The sequence below is a fragment of the Amblyraja radiata genome, chromosome 29 (assembly GCF_010909765.2).
Source record: "Amblyraja radiata isolate CabotCenter1 chromosome 29, sAmbRad1.1.pri, whole genome shotgun sequence".
Classification (NCBI taxonomy): Eukaryota; Metazoa; Chordata; class Chondrichthyes; order Rajiformes; family Rajidae; genus Amblyraja; species Amblyraja radiata.
Genome location: NC_045984.1, coordinates 13,202,578 through 13,223,969, shown reverse-complemented (window position 1 = coordinate 13,223,969; position 21,392 = coordinate 13,202,578). Strand labels below are relative to the sequence as shown.

Here is a 21,392-nt window from a genome sequence, read left to right as displayed (position 1 = left end):
GGCAGGTGGGGCTAATGAAGCTGGGACATGTTGGGCGGTGTGGGCAACTTGGGCCGAAGGGCCTGTTTCCACACTGTATCACTCTATGACTGTCGCCTGGAAATTCAAAGGAGCATTAAAATGGCACTGTGTGGTTGTATCTTGGTAGTTTAATCTAGGCAGGCAATGGTATTCCAGGATGGTACCTGTAGCGAAATAAGTGAAACAACGGGACCGTGGTGGAGGGAGTCAAAAACTTCCAATTCTCGGGTGTGCATATCTCTGAAGATCTATCCTGGACCCAGCACATTGATGCAATCATTAAGAAAGCCCACCATCGCCTCTACTTCCTGAGAAGATTGAGGAGATTCGGTATGTCAACCGATACTCTCTCGAACTTCTACAGATCTACAGGTTGAGGACATACTGACTAGTTGCGTCATGGCCTGGTTTGGCAACTCGAACGCCCGGGAACAAAGAAGATGGCAGAAAGTGTGAACACTGTCCAGTCCATCAGGGGTGCCGACCTGCCCACCATCGAAGGGATCTACAAGAGTCGCTGCCTCAAAAAGGCAGCCAGCATCATCAGAGACCAACACCACCCTGGCCACAGGCACATTTCACTGCTACCATGCAAAGAATAAAGAGTAGAGAGTTGTGGAGGTCGATGTGGGAGATGAAGGGCAGGTCAGTGGGGGACAGAGCTGGAAGTAGCTCTCAACCACAGAGAAAGTTGGGGCAACCTGTTGGGTGCCCACTTGGGGGGTCGCTGGTCAGGCAGAGAGTTGGGGAGCAATTGGTCAGGGAAGGGATGAGGATTATCATTAGGTTGGGAGCTGAGCTGGGAGGGTATGACAGTTTGAGGGTTGGAAGTGGTTGGTCAGGGAGAGTTGGGCAAGACAATTGGAGATAAAAAGTTGATGTGTTGGAAGAGAGTTGGTGAGAGTCAATTGGAAGAGTCAATCAGGCAGATAGTTAGGGAGGGCAATGAGGAAAGGTGGGAGTAGTTTTCTCAGAAAGTGATGTACATAGTTGCAAGAGGCCAATTTGGAAATACTTTTTGTGGCAGTCAGTGAGGGTAGTGGCCTCGATGGTGAGAGTCTTCTGGTGAAAGAGGTGTCCATAAGTCAGTCTGGGAAAGGCACAGTCAAGTGGTTAGTAGATGGCAATTGAGCCATTTAGGAGTGTGTCTGATGATATTGGCAAGAACATTAGGGTCGATGGTAAGGATTGTATATAACCAAACACAATTTTAGGAGGAATTTAACAGAAGGATGATGGCTCAGGTTCAGGGTCAGGGTCTTTAAGAACCGCTCTGCAGCCCCAAACCTTTAATGTGGACCAATTTTACAGTCCAAGGCACTCGCAATTCACAGCCTTGTTTGTCTGGTACAAATATCACGAGAGTAAGTGTTGCACAAAGCTTGAGATCAAAGCACATGCCTGGCAGATTTTGCTCATCATTTGCATGGGAGATTCGGAGAAAAGGTCTGGATATGTATGAGCTATCAAAATATTTATTTTTACAAGTTATTATTTCAGTGCACAAATGGCTTGGACTGCGTGATGGAATTTAAAGTCTGCAGCTATTAATGGGAATCCAACAGCAATGAAAATGTCAAAGCAAATCCTCGCTGCATTCTACTTTAATCTTCTTTGCCTGTAGAGAAGATGATAATCCCCTTTTAGTATTAGTGATCACATAGCAACATTTCTCTGAACTGTTTTAAAGCTTAGGAGGGCAACCTCCTGCTACGTGTGTGTACAAACATACAAACACACTACATTATCCCTCCATAAGTATATACTGCACAGTAAAGCTAATACCTTTCCAGCCTGCATAGTTAACACAAGATTCCAGCATCTGCAGTTTTGTTTAGTTTAGGTTGGAAAGATACAGCGTGGAAACAGGCCCTTCGGCCCACCGAGTCCGTGCCGACCAGAGATCCCCCGCACACTAACACTATCCAACACACACTGGGGACAATTTACAATTTTACCAAGCCAATTCGCCTACAAACCTGCACGTCTTTGGAGTGTTGGAGGGAACTAGAGCATGCAGAAAAATTCCACGCATGTTGTGGGAAGAATGTTCAAACTCCACACAGTCAGCACCCGTGTACAGGATCGAACCTGGGTCTCTGGTGCTGTAAGGCAGCAACTCTACCGCTGCGCCACCGTGTTCCCCTTTCCATGTGTATCTCTAGTTCTATATTTTGCAAGGATATTGCCAATCCTGAGTATCTTTTCTCTAATATTAGCTACAATTTGTTGATTATTCCAGACCAAATAGTTAATAATTAGTGACAGTTGAAGCAGAAAGGGATGGGGAAGCACTGTGGTGCAGAGAGTAGAGCTGTTGCATCATTGACACAAGTTCGATCCTGACCTCCAGTGCTGTCTATGTGGAGTTTGCACATTCCCCTCATGTCCTTTTGAGTCTTCCCCCAGTGTTCCAGTTCCATCCTACAGGCCAAAGACATGTGGGTTGGCAACTTAACTGGCCACTGTAATTTTCCCCTGGCGTGTAGGTGGTAGAATATGGGGCGGGGTGTGGAGGGGTTGTTGATGACAATGTGCGGAGAATAGATCAGTGGAGAGGTGGGAGTGCTTTGCGAACCAGCACAGATTTGATGGCTTCCTTCAGTGTATTATAGGGTACCAACGACTATGAAGTCAAATGATGGAACTGCACTACAAAGCCACATTGGAAGTGAGAGAATTGACCTGGAGCACCGGGAAATACTGCTTTTACAGTCAATGTTGTAAATTACACTTGAACATTGAACAAAACATTACAAGCCATTAACTCCCACATCTAAGTTCTAAGGCCAATAAATTCTAGTTCCTTCAGAATTTTTTTTTTCTCCCAGAGTGCGGGTGATACTGACAGGTTGCATTTGTTGCATATCCATAATTTAACCTGAAAGCATTAACTACCAATTAAATCCAGTGGGCACCCCATCAGACAGCGATGGCTGATTAATTTTTTCTGTAAGATGTCCTTGAAGCAATGGAGCCTTATGATGATCGTATTTATTGGCAGCACAATGATGCTAATGTTCATTTGCGATACTGGATGTCACTGGCAAGGGCACCATTATCACCCATCTGCAATTGTTCATAGGTTCATGTGCATAGCTGTAGGAGCAGAATTAGGCCACTCGGCCCATCATGTCTACTTCACCATTCAATCTATCTTTCCCTCTCATCCCCATTCTCCTGCCTTTTCCCCATAACCCCTGACACCCATACTAATCAAGAATCTAGCAATCTCTACCCTAAAGATATCCATTGACTTTGTCTCCACAGCCATTTGTGGCAATGAATTCCACAGATTCATCACCCACTCACTAAATAAATTTCTCGTCATCTCTTCACAAAAGGTACGTCCTCTATGGCCTCTGGTCCGAGACTCTCCCACGAGTGGATGCATCCTCTCCGCATCCACTCTATCCAGGCCTGTCACTATTCGGTATTGCTGTTGGTTTGGGGGAGTTCCGGGATTTAGACCCAGCAAGAATGAATCGAGAGCTATACATGTCTGCCCCAGCTGTGCCTTAAGGGCTACCGGCAATTGGTGATACTTCCATGCACATGTTGTCTTTGTCCTTGGAGGTGCCAGATGTTGGGAGTTTCAGAGATGTTGTCGGGGAAAGCTTGCTGAGCTTTCTAGAAGTACTAATTCAACCTCAAAGCACTGGTATTGAAAGGAATGAATGTTCAGTGTGGATGAACTGCATGTGAAATTCATCTTCACAACTGCCTTTGTGAAACTTCATCTCGGCGTCGCTGGTTTGTTAATCCAGTAAAGTAAGCACTGCAAACCGCGAAGATCGATAGATAGAAGGGCTCACCGACCTGACCCCAATCATCACCTATTCCTTTCCTCCAACCAAACCAGCCTCCCTTCTATTGACTCCATTTGTACCTCGTGCTGTCTTGACAAGGCCAGCAGCATAATCAAGGACGAGCCGCATCCTGGCCACTCCCTCTATTCCCCTCTCCCATCAGGCAAAATGTAGAGAAGTGTGAAAACACACACCTCCAGATTCAGGGGGACAGTTTCTTCCCTGCTGTTATCACACTGCTCATCCTATCACAACTAGAGAGCAGTGCTGAACCACGATCTACCTCATTGGTGACCCTCGGACTATCCTTGATCGGACTTTGCTGGCTTTACCTTGCACTAAACGTTATCCCCTATATCCGTAATGGCTCAATTGTAATCATGTATTGTCTTTCTGCTGACTGGATAGCACGCAACAAAAGATTTTTCAGTGTATGTCGGTGAAGGTAACATTAACCTAAACTGAACTGGTGATGCTGACTGACCAGCTGAGTTACTCCAGCATTTTGTGTCTATATTCGGTGTAAACCAGCATCTGCAGTTCCTTTCTACACAGAGAAAAAAAAGGCAGATGGGTCCTTGCAGGATCCATTCAACTTGCCCGTGGGTGACATAAGTACGGTTTCTTCTCTGCAATCCATTCCACTGGCGCTGTGAGACCTTGTAGTTTCAACGAAGATGAACAAAAACAGCTTGGTAAAAGAGTCAGGGATTTAAAGAAATGGGTTTTGTGAGCAGCAGTTGACGCAGCAGGGAAAATAAAGATTGATGTTTTAAATTTGAGGGAATTGGTCACTCTGGCTGATTGGAATTGATGTGTGAGCAGGATAAAGCCATTATCCTGTGTACGCACTTCACACAAATTGACTTGAAGGGTTTTTTCCTAAAGCACATCTTTGTTAAATGGGCCTCCAGATACACTAACTCCCTATTAGAGTGATTTTAGAAGCAAAATTCCACAGTGGCGCGCTGTTTCACTGCGTCTGCAATGTAACATAATACAAAAGGTGTAGATAAGGGTGAAGAAAGCATGTCATTAATTTGGAGGAGAGAGACAAGGAATAGAGAATAGCGGTTCAAAACTGACAAGGTTACAACAATAAGAAAATTAGTACAGGATAGCGGTGATATATAATAAAGTCTTCAGAGTTAATTGGCTTCTTTAAAAATAAGCTGGATCAATTATCTGCTGAGAAGGAAGGAAAGATGAAGCTATCATATTTTCAGATTTTTTATTTAACCTTGGTGGAATTGCAAATTAATTTAAACTGAGGTAATGATATTTTTTAAGTGGTTTTAGCATCATATATTACACGTATCAGGGGCGGCACGGTGGTGCAGTGGTAGAGTTGCTGCCGTACAGCGCCAAAGACCCGGGTTCGATCCTAACTATGGGTGCTGTTTGTACGCAGTTTGTACATTCTCCCCATGACCTGTGTGGTTTTCTCCGGGAAGTTTTGCTTTCCTCCCACACTCCAAAGACGTAAAATCTGTAGGCTAATTGGCATGGTATAATTGTAAATTGTCCCCAGTGTGTGTAGGATAATGTCAGTGTGTGGGGATCGCTGATTGGCATGGACTCGGTGGCCCGAAGGACCTATTTCCGCGCTGTATCTCTTTAAAAAAAACGAAAAATATAAGCTGCAATGTAAAAAAGACAAAGTGGCAAACAGAATTCTGTTTTTCATGGACTCCATGAAACATTAAAGTACAAAAGTAGAATTGGAAGGAATCAAAAGAATGCTTTTCGTTTCTGACCACAGTTTGAGGCATGTTGGTTCAACAGATCATATAACTGACATGAAAGGAGAGGTTTTGATTTATTACTCTGCGGTGATCTAATCTTTACACAAGGAACCAGAAAGCCGGTTGGAAGCAAATCCTTCATCCATTCTTCAAATAAAAAATAAACTCATTCTTTCAGTGAGACACAAAGTGCTGGAATAACTCTGCAGTTCAGGCAACATCTCTGGAGAAAAAGGATATGTGGCATTTCGGGTCGGGATCCTTCTTCAGACTGGAAGTAGCCGGTGGGGGTGGTGAAGAGCTGGAGGCAAGAAAAGACGAGGACCAGCCAGGGACGGCTTTCACTCAGGCAGCTTACAACCCAGCGGTACGAACATTGAATTTTCTAATTTTAACTAATTTCTACTTTCACTCCCCTCCCCTCATGTCATCTTCCCCCACTCTAGTCGTTTAAACAGTTCCACAGTTCACCACATTGTACCCCTCTTTAAATCACACATTCCCCAGCCAACAATGAGCCTACTAGGGCACCTTTATCTCCAGAGATGCTGCCTGGCCTGGGGTCATTTTAGTTTAAGAAAGGACTGCAGATGCTGGGCCAATCGAAGGTAGACAAAAAATGCTGGAGAAACTCAGCAGATGAGGCAGCATCTATGGAGAGAAGGAATAGGCGACATTTCGGGTCGAGACCCTTCTTCAGTCTGAAGAAGGGTCTCGACCCGAAACGTCGCCTATTCCTGTCATTTTAGTTTAGTTTAGAGGTACAGCACGGAAACAGGCCCTTCGGCCCACCGGGCCCATGCCGACCAGCGATCCCGCAACATTAAAATTAACCGACACACACTAGGGACAATTATTTTTTCAATTTACCCACATACCTCTATGTCTTTAGAGTGTGGGAGGAACCAGGAGATCTCTGAGAAAACCCACACTGTCACAGGGAGAATGTACAAAGTCTGTACAGACAGCACCTGTAGTCGGGATCAAACCCGGGTCTCCGGTGCTGCAAGCGCTGTGAGGCAGCAACTCTACCGCTGTGCCACCGTGCTGCCCAATTTAGCCCAATATGTGGCCTGCCCTGGTTGCTCCTGGTCTTTGCTTGCCTCCATCTCTTCACCCCTCCCCACTCCCCCCTACTTTCAGTCTGATGGTGTCCCTAACTGAAAAGTCACCCATCCTTTATCTCCAGAGATGCTGCCTGGCCCGCTGAGTTACTCCAGCATTTTCTGTTGATCTTTGGTATGAATCAGCATCTGCAGTTCTTTGTTTTTACAATTCTTTCAGGAAGTCTAATTGCAGAAGTTGCTGGTTGTCACAACGGCCTGCAAATGCAAAATTCAATAGATCTAGGATCAGGTTGGCGAGCAAACACTCCACAGACTCACAGGTTGTTGTGAAAATCCAAATGCATCATTCATGTGAGGAAATGGGAGAACTGTGCTCCAATGGTGGCACAGTAGTTAAATTAAAGGTAAACGAGAGGCCAGGATTGTCCAGTGAGAGACACAAAAAGCTGGAGTAACTCAGTGGGTCAGACAGCATCTCTGGAGAAAAGCAACAGGTGACGTTTCAGGTCAAGACCCTTGTTCTGTCCCGTGAATGAAGGGGGGTCTCGACCCGAAACGTCACCCATTCCTTCTCTCCAGAGATGCTGCCTGGCCCGCTGAGTTACTCCAGCATCTGCAGTTCATTCCTAACACACATTGCCTATCCATGTTCTCCAGAGATGCTGCCTGACTCGCTGAGTTACTCCAGTGCTTTATCTATTATTTTTTATTACTAAAAGCGAAACTGTCGGTCCACAATATTGTGTCGAAATCTGAAGTCACCTTTTATTTTGTACTAAAACATTATTAGCTGAGCTTCTCCCCCTCCCCCAAAATAGAAGTACTGCAAGTTTTATTATGGTTTCTACTCATAAAAGATGTGTTAAATCCTGCCCTATTAATTTGTGTGTAATTTGTGTCTGTAGTTTGGGAGGTGTACAAGCAGTGACCAGAGATATCTGGAGTTGCCTTGTGAAATGGGCTCTAAATGTAGAACAGGGTTGGCCCTTCAGAGACTGCCAAAAGACAGTGATTATCGAGATCTCAAGGTATATTGGCAGGGATTGAAGCTGGGCCTACAACACCTGGAGGAGAGGAACACCCACGTGCGGATGCTGTTTGTTGATTTCAGCTCAGCATTTAACACGATAATCCCCCAGCATCTGGTGAGCAAACTGGCACCCCTAGGTTTCAATACCATACTATGCAACTGGATCCTGGATTTCCTTTCTGAAAGACCCCAGTCTGTGCGGGTAGGGAAGAACACCTCCTCGGTCATCAAACTGAGCACCGGCTCCCCTCAGGGCTGTGTCCTGAGTCCGCTGCTCTTTACATTGATGACACATGACTGTGTCGCCAGGTCCACTACTAACCATATCATCAAATACGCGGATGACACAACAGTAGTGGGCCTCATCCGCAATAACGACGACCAGGCATATAGAGAGGAGGTGGAACAGCTGGTGAGCTGGTGCAGCAGGAACAACCTTCTCCTAAATGTGAACAAAACCAAGGAGATTGTCGTCGATTTCAGAAGGAAAATTCAGCCCAGTCACACTCCACTTTGCATCAACAACTCAGCAGTGGAGCAGGTGAAAAGGATCAAGTTCCTGGGGGTGCATATAACGGACACCTTAAACTGGTCCACAAACATTACATCTCTGGCAAAACGGGCACAGCAGCGTTTGTACTTCCTCCGCAGGTTGAGAAGTTTACACCTCCACCCTCCCATCCTCGCCACTTTCTACAGAAGCACAATTGAGTCGGTCATGACCAGCTGCATCTCTACGTGGTGCGGCAGCTGTACAGCTGCGGACTGGAAGTGCCTTCAGAGAGTGGTGAGGACAGCGGGAAAATCTTTGGGACTTCTCTTCCTTCCATCATGGACATGGGGTACAAGCGCTGTCTGATTAGAGCTAAGGGCATTACCAGAGCCCCCACACACCCACAATTTGGACTGTTTATACTGCTTAACTCTGGGAGGAGGTACCGCAGCATGAAGAGCGGGACAACCAGGTTCTGCAACAGCTTCATCCCCCAGGCCATAAGATTACTGAACATTCAACAAAACCGAGGCTAGAACTTTTTAAATATCGACACTTTTAAAAAACTTTTAATATATATTTATTTTACAGAACCATGCACATGAGGCATTTTTATGGACGCACCTAGCACTTTTACTTTTACTATTTACCTGATTTGGAGAGTCAAATGCAACGAAATTTCGTTCAAGGTGCACTGTGTCTAGGTGTATATCTGAATGACAATAAAGTTTTCATTCATTCATTCATTCATTCATTCATTCATTCATTCATTCATTCATTGACAACCACAAGTATGTATTAGATTATACAAAATGTATGCAGAAGCATGGATCCTGACCAGAAGTCCTTTGTCCAATTGGTGTCATTTCACCCAGAAATTATGACAAATATGATTTACTCTAGCTAAACACAAAAGCTGGAGAGAAGGAATAGTTGACGTTTCGGGTCAACACCTTTCTTCAGGCTAGTTAGGGTTAAGGGAAATGAGAGATATGGATGATGATGTAGAGAGATAAAGAACAATGGATGAAAGATATGCAGAAAAGTAATGATGATAAAGGAAACAGTGTTAGCTGTTAGTAACAGTGTTAGGGCAGAGTCCCCCTAGTCCTCACCTTTCACCCCACCAGCCGTCACATACAAGTAATCCTCCGTCAGTTTCGCCACCTCCAACGTGACCCCACCACTCGCCACATCTTCCCATCTCCCCCTATGTCTGCCTTCCGCAAAGACCGCTCCCTCCATAACTCCCTTGTCAATTCTTCCCTTCCCTCCCGTACCACCCCCTCCCCGGGCACTTTCCGTTGCAACCGCGAGAGATGCAACACTTGTCCCTTTACCTCCCCCCTCGACTCCATTCAAGGACCCAAGCAGTCGTTCCAGGTGCGACAGTGGTTCACCTGCATCTCCTCCAACCTCATCTATTGCATCCGCTGCTCTAGATGTCAGCTGATCTACATCGGTGAGACCAAGCGGAGGCTTGGCGATCGTTTCGACGAACACCTCCGCTCAGTCCGCAATAACCAACCTGACCTCCCGGTGGCTCAGCACTTCAACTCCCCCTCCCATTCCGCATCCGACCTCTCTGTCCTGGGTCTCCTCCAAGGCCAGAGCGAGCAACACCGGAAATTGGAGGAACAGCACCTCATATTCTGCTTGGGGAGTCTACATCCTGCAGGCATGAACATTGAATTCTCCCAATTTTGTTAGCCCTTGCTGTCTCCTCCCTTTCCTCAGCCCTCGGGCTGTCTCCTCCCATCCCTCCGCCCTCGGGCTCCTCCTCCTTTTTCCTTTGTTCTCCCCGCCCCCCCCCCCCCCCCTCCCCTACCCCCCATCAGTCTGAAGAAGGGTTTCGGCCCGAAACTTTACCTATTTCCTTCGCTCCATAGATGCTGCTGCACCCGCTGAGTTTCTCCAGCATTTTTGTGTACCTTCGATTTTCCAGCATCTGCAGTTCCTTCTTAAACATAAGTGTTAGCTGTTGGTTGGGTGAAAATGAGATGCTGGTGCGACTTGGGTGGGGGAGGGATAGAGAGAGAAGGAATGCCAGGGTTACTTGAAGTTAGAGAAATCAATATTCATACCACTGGACTGTAAGCTGCCCAAGCGAAATATGAGACTGGCGGATTACTCTAGATTGGATCAATATCACTGACAAACTCCAACTCAATATAATTGTTTGAACAATTATGCAGTTGAATCAATGTAATAAGGGACATGGAACAAACATTCTCGACTGTTGATTTCAAGCCATTATCAAAACAAATCATTGATGCATTGCTTTCTTATTAGTTACTGGAAATATTCTGAGACCAAAATACATGAACAATACAGCTTGTTAGTGAAAGGTTAATACTTGGTGGTTTGATATGGAATGAAAAAAAAATTAGCAAGTAAATCTAATAAAATCAAAATAAATGTATCAAGACCAAATTAAAGTGAGAGCATTGCCTATTAGATTATCTTTTTAATACCTGTAATTAAAGTCAAGAGTATTTAAATGTCACAAACACCAGGACTAGAATGATTAAATTCTTACTTTCTGCAGTTTTACAGGGATATTAAACAATGCACAACAAACAAATACACAATAAATTACTAGTTATTCTAGGTAAACTAGACCAAAATAATACAGGCCACGGTGCCTGCTTCAAAAGGTCCACCATTGTACCAGTGCCAAAGAATGCCTCTCCAGCTTGCTTGAATGGCTACCGACCGGTGGCCCTCACCTCGGTGGTCATGAAATGCTTCGAGAGGCTGATCAAGAACCACATCTGCTCCTTCCTCCCTCGCAACATGAACCCGCTGCAGTTCGCATACCGTCCGAACAGATCCTGTGGTGTTCTATCCTGTTGCTGGAAGTACTCCTCAGGTTGACCAGTGTGTCATGGAGGGGGTGAGATGCATTGTCCAGGATGCTCCGCAGTTTGAGGAGCATCCTCCCCTCCAAGCCCATCTCCCATGAATCCAACTCAGCTCCCAGGAAGAAGCCAGCCTTCCTGATGAGTTTGTTAATCAATGACCTGCATGCATATTCCTTCACAAACTGCACCATTGCAAAGAGTGTAAAAGGAAGTGTTAAATAAATTCAGACCTGAGAATATGCCAGGGTATTTGTTGGGGGTGGTTGTTGGGATTAAATCAGAGGATTGGTCAAGCTGTACGGTGTGGATTGGAGCCGTGGGTGAAGATTGGATTGGGGTCTTTGACAGAGGTCAAGAGTTAAATGGGAGAGTCTATTCGTGTGCCAGGGGGGGCAAATATGGAGAGGGCAAGAGATATTGGAGCCATCGAGGGGTAATGGAACATTTAGGAAGATGGCCAGAGAGTCAGGGGGAGATTGGTGAGTCAATGGGTTATCAGTGAGTGACTAGGGAGTTGTTGAGTCTGAATCAGGGGGAAAATAGGGAGTTTGATCAGTCGAGGGTCAGTGTAAAAAACTGGTGTTGACTGGGGCATTAGGAAAGGTGAGTACAAGGGAACGGGATTGGAAAGTGCTGGGAGAAAGGTGTAAAATTAAAGAATTCCATCTGAATGAGGTTCCCAACTCTCGACATATTCGGGGCTCAGCGCTGCAAAGCCATGAGTGTTGTGAGACCGCCCAACAATACACACACTGCAGAACAACATGACCTAATATCACCAACAATGCTCTCAAGGAGTTTTTCACAAACAATTATGTTGTTCCAAGTAATTCTAAGGTGGAAATTGCAACGTTTGACACAAGCATGATTGATGACCAAAGTCCCAGAGATGAATTTCCAAAGTGGTGCAATTGAGTCTGGAAAATCGTCCTCATCACTTCCCAATCCAGAAAAAAGTTTCCATATGCACAGCGTTGTCAACAAAGCGTAGGCATTTCAAGGCCAGTATGTTTAGTTCAGTGCTTTGTGTAAAATGTGCCTGGTTATTACAACTTGATTGCCTCTTCAGGATGCCTGCCGACCAGTCTGTGGTCTGAAAGCTAATAGGTGTACATAGGAAGCACACACAAGGTAGTAAAATCAAGTACACTGAAGTTAAGTGTAGGAAGGAACTGCAAATGCTGGTTTAAACCGAAGATAGACACAAAAAGCTGGAGCAACTCAGCAGGACAGGTAGCATCTCTGAAGGGAAGGGATGTGTGATGTTTCGGGTGGAGACCCTTCTTCGGACCCTCAGAAGGTCTCGACCCGAAACATCACCCGTGGAGGGTCAGAGCGGTGAGGGCTTGAATCGGGCACGGGGCTTGTTCTCGCGGAGACCCAGGACCGTTGGAGACAGCGGTGGAGGGTCAGAGCGGTGAGGGCTTGAATCGGGCACGGGGCTTGTTCTCGCGGAGACCCAGGACCGTTGGAGACAGCGGTGGAGGGTCAGAGCGGTGAGGGCTTGAATCGGGCACGGGGCTTGTTCTCGCGGAGACCCAGGACCGTTGGAGACAGCGGTGGAGGGTCGGAGCGGTGAGGGCTTGAATCGGGCACGGGGCTTGTTCTCGCGGAGACCCAGGACCGTTGGAGACAGCGGTGGAGGCTCAGAGCGGTGAGGGCTTGAATCGGGCACGGGGCTTGTTCTCGCGGAGACCCAGGACCGTTGGAGACAGCGGTGGAGGGTCAGAGCGGTGAGGGCTTGAATCGGGCACGGGGCTTGTTCTCGCGGAGACCCAGGACCGTTGGAGACAGCGGTGGAGGGTCAGAGCGGTGAGGGCTTGAATCGGGCACGGGGCTTGTTCTCGCGGAGACCCAGGACCGTTGGAGACAGCGGTGGAGGGTCAGAGCGGTGAGGGCTTGAATCGGGCACGGGGCTTGTTCTCGCGGAGACCCAGGACCGTTGGAGACAGCGGTGGAGGGTCAGAGCGGTGAGGGCTTGAATCGGGCACGGGGCTTGTTCTCGCGGAGACCCAGGACCGTTGGAGACAGCGGTGGAGGGTCAGAGCGGTGAGGGCTTGAATCGGGCACGGGGCTTGTTCTCGCGGAGACCCAGGACCGTTGGAGACAGCGGTGGAGGGTCAGAGCGGTGAGGGCTTGAATCGGGCACGGGGCTTGTTCTCGCGGAGACCCAGGACCGTTGGAGACAGCGGTGGAGGGTCGGAGCGGTGAGGGCTTGAATCGGGCACGGGGCTTGTTCTCGCGGAGACCCAGGACCGTTGGAGACAGCGGTGGAGGGTCAGAGCGGTGAGGGCTTGAATCGGGCACGGGGCTTGTTCTCGCGGAGACCCAGGACCGTTGGAGACAGCGGTGGAGGGTCAGAGCGGTGAGGGCTTGAATCGGGCACGGGGCTTGTTCTCGCGGAGACCCAGGACCGTTGGAGACAGCGGTGGAGGGTCAGAGCGGTGAGGGCTTGAATCGGGCACGGGGCTTGTTCTCGCGGAGACCCAGGACCGTTGGAGACAGCGGTGGAGGGTCAGAGCGGTGAGGGCTTGAATCGGGCACGGGGCTTGTTCTCGCGGAGACCCAGGACCGTTGGAGACAGCGGTGGAGGGTCAGAGCGGTGAGGGCTTGAATCGGGCACGGGGCTTGTTCTCGCGGAGACCCAGGACCGTTGGAGACAGCGGTGGAGGGTCAGAGCGGTGAGGGCTTGAATCGGGCACGGGGCTTGTTCTCGCGGAGACCCAGGACCGTTGGAGACAGTGGTGGAGGGTCAGAGCGGTGAGGGCTTGAATCGGGCACGGGGCTTGTTCTCGCGGAGACCCAGGACCGTTGGAGACAGCGGTGGAGGGTCAGAGCGGTGAGGGCTTGAATCGGGCACGGGGCTTGTTCTCACAGAGACCCAGGACCGTTGGAGACAGCGGTGGAGGGTCAGAGCTTACCAAATCCCGTGACGTTCCACACTCCATAGGGAGGGTTTCTGGGGAAGCCGCTGATTGGTGGGAGCAGACTAGAGGAAGCAGCTGATTGGGTGCAACCTCAGGTTAGCATTTCTGCTTTTTGGTTAAAGGTACAGTGATTTAGTAAGGGTACAGTGAGCTAAGGGAGGCTAGGGAAGCGGAAAATCAAAATGTGACAGGAGGATCCAGAATGTGTGAAGATAAAGCTCTAGATGTAAAAGGGGCAAAAACGGAAGGAAGGGTAGTAAAAATCATCTGAAAGTGCTTTATCTAAATGCGCTGTACACGGTATTAGTGAGACCACATTTGGAATACTGTGTACAGTTCTGGGGTCCATACTTAAGAAAGGATGTACTAGCCCTGGAGGCAGTGCAGCGAAGGTTTACAAGATTAATTCCTGCAATGAGGGGATTGACATATGAGGAAAGGTTAAGTAAGCTGGGACTCTACTCTTTGGAGTTTAGAAGAATGAGAGGCGATCTCATTGAAACGTATAAGATCGTGAGGGGCCTTGATCGGGTGGATGCACCGAGGATGTTCCCAATGATCGGGGAGGCTAGAACTAGGGGACATAGTTGCAGAGTGAGGGGGGGCTCTTTTAAAACTGAGATGAGGAAGAACTTCTTCACCCAGAGGGTGGTTAGTTTGTGGAATTCACTGCCCCAGGGAGCAGTGGAAGCAGAAACGTTAAATTTATTTAAGTCAAAAATAGATGGTTTTTTAGCTGCCAAGGGGATAAGGGGCTACGGGGAGAGGGCAGGGATATGGACCTAGGTATGGTTAGTATAGTAGACCTGAGTGATCTCCTGGACAAGTGTCGATCGCCTGGATTGGGGTCGGAGAGGAATTTCCCGGATTTTTTTCCCGAATTGGACCTGGGTTTTTATCCGGTTTTTTGCCTCCCCCAGGAGATCACGCGGTTCTTGGGGTGGAGAGGGGTGATAGCGGTATAGAGGGGAGGGTAGTGTCTTGTGTTCTGTGTCTTGTGTCTACTGTTTGTGGGTAAGTGTGTCTGTTTAGTGTTCAGCCATGAGTGAATGGCGGTGCGGGCTCGACGGACCTGATGGTCTACTCTCGCACCTACTTTCTATGATTCTATGATCACCCATTCCTTCTCTCCATAGATGTTGCCTATCCCATTGAGTTTACTCCAGCTTTTTGTGCCTACACTGAAGTTAAGGTCTTACTGTTACATGGTCTCGACCCAAAACTCTACCTATTCCTTTGCTCCATAGATGCTGCCTCACCCGCTGAGTTTCTCCAGCATTTTTGTCTACTACCTTACATTTCCAGGTTCACTTTATTATTCAGCGTCTTGTAATGATTCGAGGCTAAGTCATTGAATTGAAAGGACGTGGGATGTTTGCAACAGGAGTATCTGATAACAATGGAAGTGAGAGAATACAGGGTCACAGACATTAAATATTTAAGAAGATTACAGAAATGTTAACAGTTGTGTTCATCTGACAGAAACATAGGTCGATGCTAAACTGCATCGCGGTGCCTAGTTCAAAGGTTAGCAATATCTTTGGAAAATCCTCTCTGTTCCATCGCTTTCTTCCAGTTTCTCCCTGGCTGTAAATAATGCAGAAGCAAAGACCTCGTGTCAAAATCTTGCAAGGGAGCGCACAGTGAAACACGACTGCATTTGTCTTGATCAGATGTTGCTGATTGCGCTGCGGGTTTCCAGAATTCTACCTGCAGAGTGGCTCAACGTTAGCTTCCTGTGGACCGCGTACTGCAGTAAACCGCAAGCAACCAGCTTGGTGAAGCCAAGCTTTCCCCATCATAAATAGCAACCCCCCACTATCCCCTCTTAATTACTTTGAAAACTGGCTAAGGCATTAGCTCCAGGCTTCTACCAGTCAAAGCTGTTAAAGGCAGTGAATGTTTGTGGCCATCACAAAGATTATAAAACATTCAAAATGATTAAAGATTTATCACGCTGTTTAACAGTTTTCAAGTTAATAAAAAATTAATAAAGTGTATAATGAAATATAAAACAAATACATTTAAATCAATTTTATTAAATCAGAATATATGTTTTTTCTTCACCCTTGCAATGTTTTTGTTGGTCACTTAGCTGTGCACAAGTTCAAGACTTGTGCATTTGTGAACATTTCAATGGTTCCACAGTTCTTTATTATCATGTGTACAAACATACAGTGAAATTTTTTTTTGCACACAGTTCAGTCAAGTTTCGCCAAAGCTAAGCACAATGCCAGATAGTACAATGAGCATACTGTAGAAATGGTTCACTGAGACTACATGCAAGAGTCACCAGGATTTGGCATCATTTTCTAAGTCCACGGCCAGTCTTCTAACCCGGTGCCCAGTCCAGGCGAGTTCCAGGCTGCTGCAGGGCCTCCAGCCATCGCCCCCCATCTGGATCGTCCAGAATGTTGAAACTTACACCCTGGTGAAAGAATATGTGTTAAATACACATTGTGGGGGAACTCAGCTGGCCAGGAAGTATCTGTGGTGAGAAATGGACAGGTGTGTTTCAGGTTGGGACCCTGCTTCAGTGTGAAGAGGAATCCTGATTCAAAATACCATCTGTCCATTTCCCTTCACATTTGCTTCCTGAGCAGCTGAGTTCCTCCAGCAGTTTTGATTTTGCTCAAGATTCCAGCATCTGCAATTCCTTGAGTCTCTAATGGACAAGCGCTGGTCGTTTGATCGTGGAACTGTCAGCTCCACAGCAGACGATTTGGGCCCATATTAACAGCTTGATATTACAGGAAAAGTCATATAGTAGGTATTCCTCCAAGTGTGTGTATCTCCTTAAAGATTGTTTCCACTGTGAGAAATATTTTTGCAGCGTCACTCACACTTGTTAATGCTATATACCTTGAGAAAATTAAGATGGACACTAAACAAGAAAAGGTGAAATAATTTGGGAGAAATGGAGAAAGCAAGGCATTAACCTGCTTTCAGGCAAACTTTATAAGAGTGTGATTGTAAAGTATGAAAAATTAGAATCAGTAGTAAGCCACTGTGCCCTCCTTTGGACCTCAATTCAATTAGATCAGCACTTATCTGTATCCTATATTAATTTATCTACCTAAATTCCAAACCCTTCGATACATTTACATATTGGGGTGTCAATGACTGGTGTCCATGACTTTTGGGGAAACAATTCCAGATTGCTTCTACCCATTGTGTGAAGTAGTTTGATTTCCCCGTTCAATAGCCTGAAGGGGCTGTCCCACTTGGGCGACCTAATTGGCGAGTTTAGAAGAGTTTGAAAAAATGTCGTTGAAGATCTCCTTCGACTATGCAGAAGACCTCTTTCGACCTCCTTCGGCTATGTTGAAGACCAGCTTCGACTAGCTACGACTAACTTCGGGAAGCTTAGACACCAAATGGTGGAGAGTGAAGACGACCTCCTTCGACCTCCATTCGACTATGATGAAGACTATCTACGACTACTTTCGACTACCTTTGACTACCTTCGATTACCTACGACTAACTTGCCGACCTACTACGACTAAACTGACGAGTAAAAAAAGTATCGATTTTTTCCATGGCGATCTTTTTTTACTCGCGGGCATTTTTTAACATATTGAAAAAAACCGCCGTGACCTATCTGAGGCCTCGAGTACGCAGAGACCACTCTCGAGCATGAAGGAGAGTTACGAAGACCTCCTACGACCTCGTGTCGACCATGCTGCAAGTATGTCGAGGGAAAACTCACCAGAACGTGCGGATTTGGTCGCCCAAGTGCGACAGGCCGTTGACTCTTGAATATACGGCCCATTTTCTTGTTTGTCTTCTATCTGTCTCCACTCCACCTCACGTCAGAAGAGGCAACAGCACCCTCCCTGTTACAGTTTACATCTTTACCAGAGGTCATTTTTAGCAGAGGTCATTTTGGAGATAATTTCAGGGAGGCAGATTTCATAAAGCTCAAAAAATAATATATCTTGATTGTCATTGGAGGGGACAGAGTCATTGATATTATTGAAAGAGGCCAAGATAAGAATACCAATACTTTTTTTTTCGTTTAAAAATTAAAGATCCTTGACCTAAAAAGTCTGTGCGATGGGACTATGTGGTTTCCTGTTAAGGACCGATGTAGTAAATTATTCAATAGTGCGTGACATGCCGTTTTATTTTTAAAGTATAGCTACACATGCAGAATAAATATGTATTTTAATCAAATAGAAAAAGACATGGCATTTGTAGTTTTTAAAGGGACTGTTCCCTTATGTATTGTGGGCACGGGTAATGTGTCTTTAGATGTTTCATGGCCGTTTCCACTGACTTATTTGATGCCCAGTGTCCCTGCAATCTTTTTTTTTAATTGTTTCCATGTTTTCTCAGTAGTTTTGTTAAAAGGCCGGCACAGTGGCGCAGCAATAGAGTTGCTGCCTTACAGATCCAGGTTCGATCCTGAGCATGGGTTCTGTCTTTGTGGAGTTTGTACGTTCTCCCTGTGACCTGCGTGGGTTTTCCCCGGGAGCTTCGGTTTCCTCCCACACTCCATAGACGCACAGGTTTGTCGGTTAATTGGCTTGGTAAAATTGTAAATTGTCCCTAATGTGTGTGGTATACTGTTAGTGTGCGATAGAATAATGTTGGATAATCTTAATGTTATGGGGACCGCTGGTCAGCGCGGGATCAGTGGGTCGAATGTCCTGTTTCCACGCTGTATCTCTAAACTAAACTAAACTAAATTTAACTGCAGAGGGTGGAACGCTCAAGCTAACTCCTTTAGCCCACAGAGACCCAACAGGCATCACAGGATGACAATAAATAGCAGTGTCCTCAGCCAATTCATTATCACCTCTTTGTCTAGCTATACTGTGACCATTGGCAGTGCCAGTCATAATAGCGTATTTGATGTCGGCCAAATCATCATTGTTTACAGAACATCCTAGATCCTTCTTTGTACTTGTGGTCGAAATAACTCGCTGAGTTATCGGATTCAAAAGTATTTCTAAAATTATTTTTGCCTTTCGAATGTGATATTAGACCACAAGGCCAATAGTGTAGGTGCGTAAATTATGTTATAATACCACTAGGGAAAGGAACGTTGTATTGAAACCCTGGCCAGCGTTATTGCACATTTCCCTTCCTCCTATACAATACAATACAATACAATTCAATTTATTGTCATTTGGACCCCTTGAGGTCCAAACGAAATGTCGTTTCTGCAGCCATACATTACAAACAAATAGACCCAAGACACAACATAATTTACATAAACATCCATCACATTGCTGTGATGGAAGGCCAAAAAAACTTATCTCTCCACTGCACTCTCCCCCCCGATGTCAGAGTCAAAGTCAAAGTCAAAGCCCCCGGCGGGCGATGGCGATTGTCCCGCGGCCATTAAAGCCACGCTGAGTGATGCAAGGCCGCGCACCGGGTCTTGTTGTTGGAGCCCCCGGCGGGCGCTCGCAAAGTCCCGCGGACATTCCAAGCCGCGCGGGGCGGTGATGTAGGCCCCGCTCCAGGAGCTCTTCAACCCCGCAACTCGGGCGGGAGAAGTTGCCGTTGCGGGAGCCCTGAAAAGCGGTCTCCCTCCAGGGACCCGCGGGCTCCCGGTGTCACTGTCCGCCAAACCCGCAGTTGCAGCCACCGAATCTCCAGGGGTCGGGTCGCAGCAGCGTCCACCACAGCTCCACCCGCTCTGGGCTCGGCCAGCTCCGCGACGGTGAGGTGAGTAGTCGGCACCACAGCCCCCGGTCTTCCTGTTGGAGGCCGCTCCTCGTTGCAGCCCCAACGACAACGGAGACCCGACAAAGAAAAGGTCGGGTCTCCCGTGCAGGGAGAGATTTAAAAGTTACCCCAACCCCCCCCCCCCCCCCCCCCCCACACCACCCCCACCCCCCCACACACATACCCCAACAAAAATAACAAAAACTACATAAAAACATAGACATAAAATAATAAATTCCATTCTCCCATGGTGTAGGAAGGAACTGCAACTCCAGAGATGCTGCCTGCCCCGCTGAGTTACTCCAGCATTTGGTGTCTATCCTCCATTCTTCCTTTGGCAGACCGGTTGTGGTTGAATGGTAAGAGTTGGATCAGAGGTCAGAAAGACTACCAGGGCCAGGATGTGGACACTCTCTTTCTTTAGCTGTCCAAAGTCAAAACATTGTTCTTCCATTGTGGGAAGCTTCAGCTGATTGCTGCATTTACCCACATTTGCCGCATTTTGGAAGTCATGTTTTGGCTGCAAAATGTTCTGTAACTAATGATATTTTTGATGCTACCTTGAGGGTGCTGATCTGTCTGAGATAGGACTGGATTTCTGAGCTGATTGAATTCAGCACTGATTGGGCTTGAGAATGTTTAAAGGGACTAAGAGAGTGAAAAGGTCTTACCCTCTGGAAAGACAAGATGGGATTTGATTTATGCAAGGCCTTACCTGCCCCACGTGTGACACCTCACTACGTAAAGTGGCTGCTTCACAGGTAAATATCAATGGAGTTTGAAGAAGGTCCCAATCATAACCATCCCTTATCCATGCTCTCCAGAGATGCAGCCTGGCCTGCGGAGTTACTCCAGCACACTGTGTCTCTCTTTAGAAACCGGTATCTGCAGTTCCATATAAGTCGGAAGATGGGTCCTGACCCAAGACATCACCTAGCCATGTTCTCCAGAAATGCTGCCTGACCTGCTGAGCTACTCCAACACTTTGTGTCTTTTTTTTTGCAACCAGCACTTGCAATTCCTTGTATCCAAACATCAATGGCTGGTTTGCATAAGCAATGAAATGAATGGTCACAGTACATTAGGTAGACAAAAGTGCTGGAGAAACTCAGCGGGTGCAGCAGCAGCGAAGGAAATAGGCAACGTTTCGGGCCGAAACCCTTCTTCAGTCACAGTACACTTAGCTGAGGAGCAATGTTAGCAAGAGGAAACCCTGGGCTCCCATTCATGTAGTTCCATGAAATCTTTCAGTTGACCAAAAATGGGGTGAGTCGCATATACCTCATCTGCAAGGTAATGTCCATCTCTTGGAAATGGGGCTTCCACCCACAGCTTTCACACGATTAGAAAACAACTCGAAGGGCCGAATAGCCTACCCCTGCACTTATTTTCTATCCGAGCAGGGTGATGTTCTAACTCGTTATCACCTAGCCCACATCCAACAATGGACCATCTATATCACCGTCCATATCTCTCGTTTCCCTTTCCCCTGACTCTCAGTCTGAAGAAGGGTCTCGACCTATCCCCTTTTCTCTAGAGATGCTGCCTGACACGTTGAGTTACTCCATCTTTTCGTGTCTAAATTTGATGTTCTTGCCTTTAGATTTTTTGTCGCTGCAGGTAAAGGATACCGGGTTTGTGGGTGGATTTCCTTCTCTCCAGAAATGCTGCCTGGATTACTCCAGCATTTTGTGTCTATCTAGGTTTGTAAGCCTGATACTAAGTGTTCAACGTACAGCTCCAGTGATTGCCCAGAT

The 21,392-nt window shown here is 46.9% G+C and overlaps 1 protein-coding gene across 3 annotated transcripts in view; it reads left to right on the top strand.

The window, feature by feature from the left end:
* The window catches only part of shd (Src homology 2 domain containing transforming protein D), a 295,420-nt gene that overhangs the window by 222,343 nt on the left and 51,685 nt on the right, over positions 1–21,392 (top strand). The window lies entirely within an intron of this gene.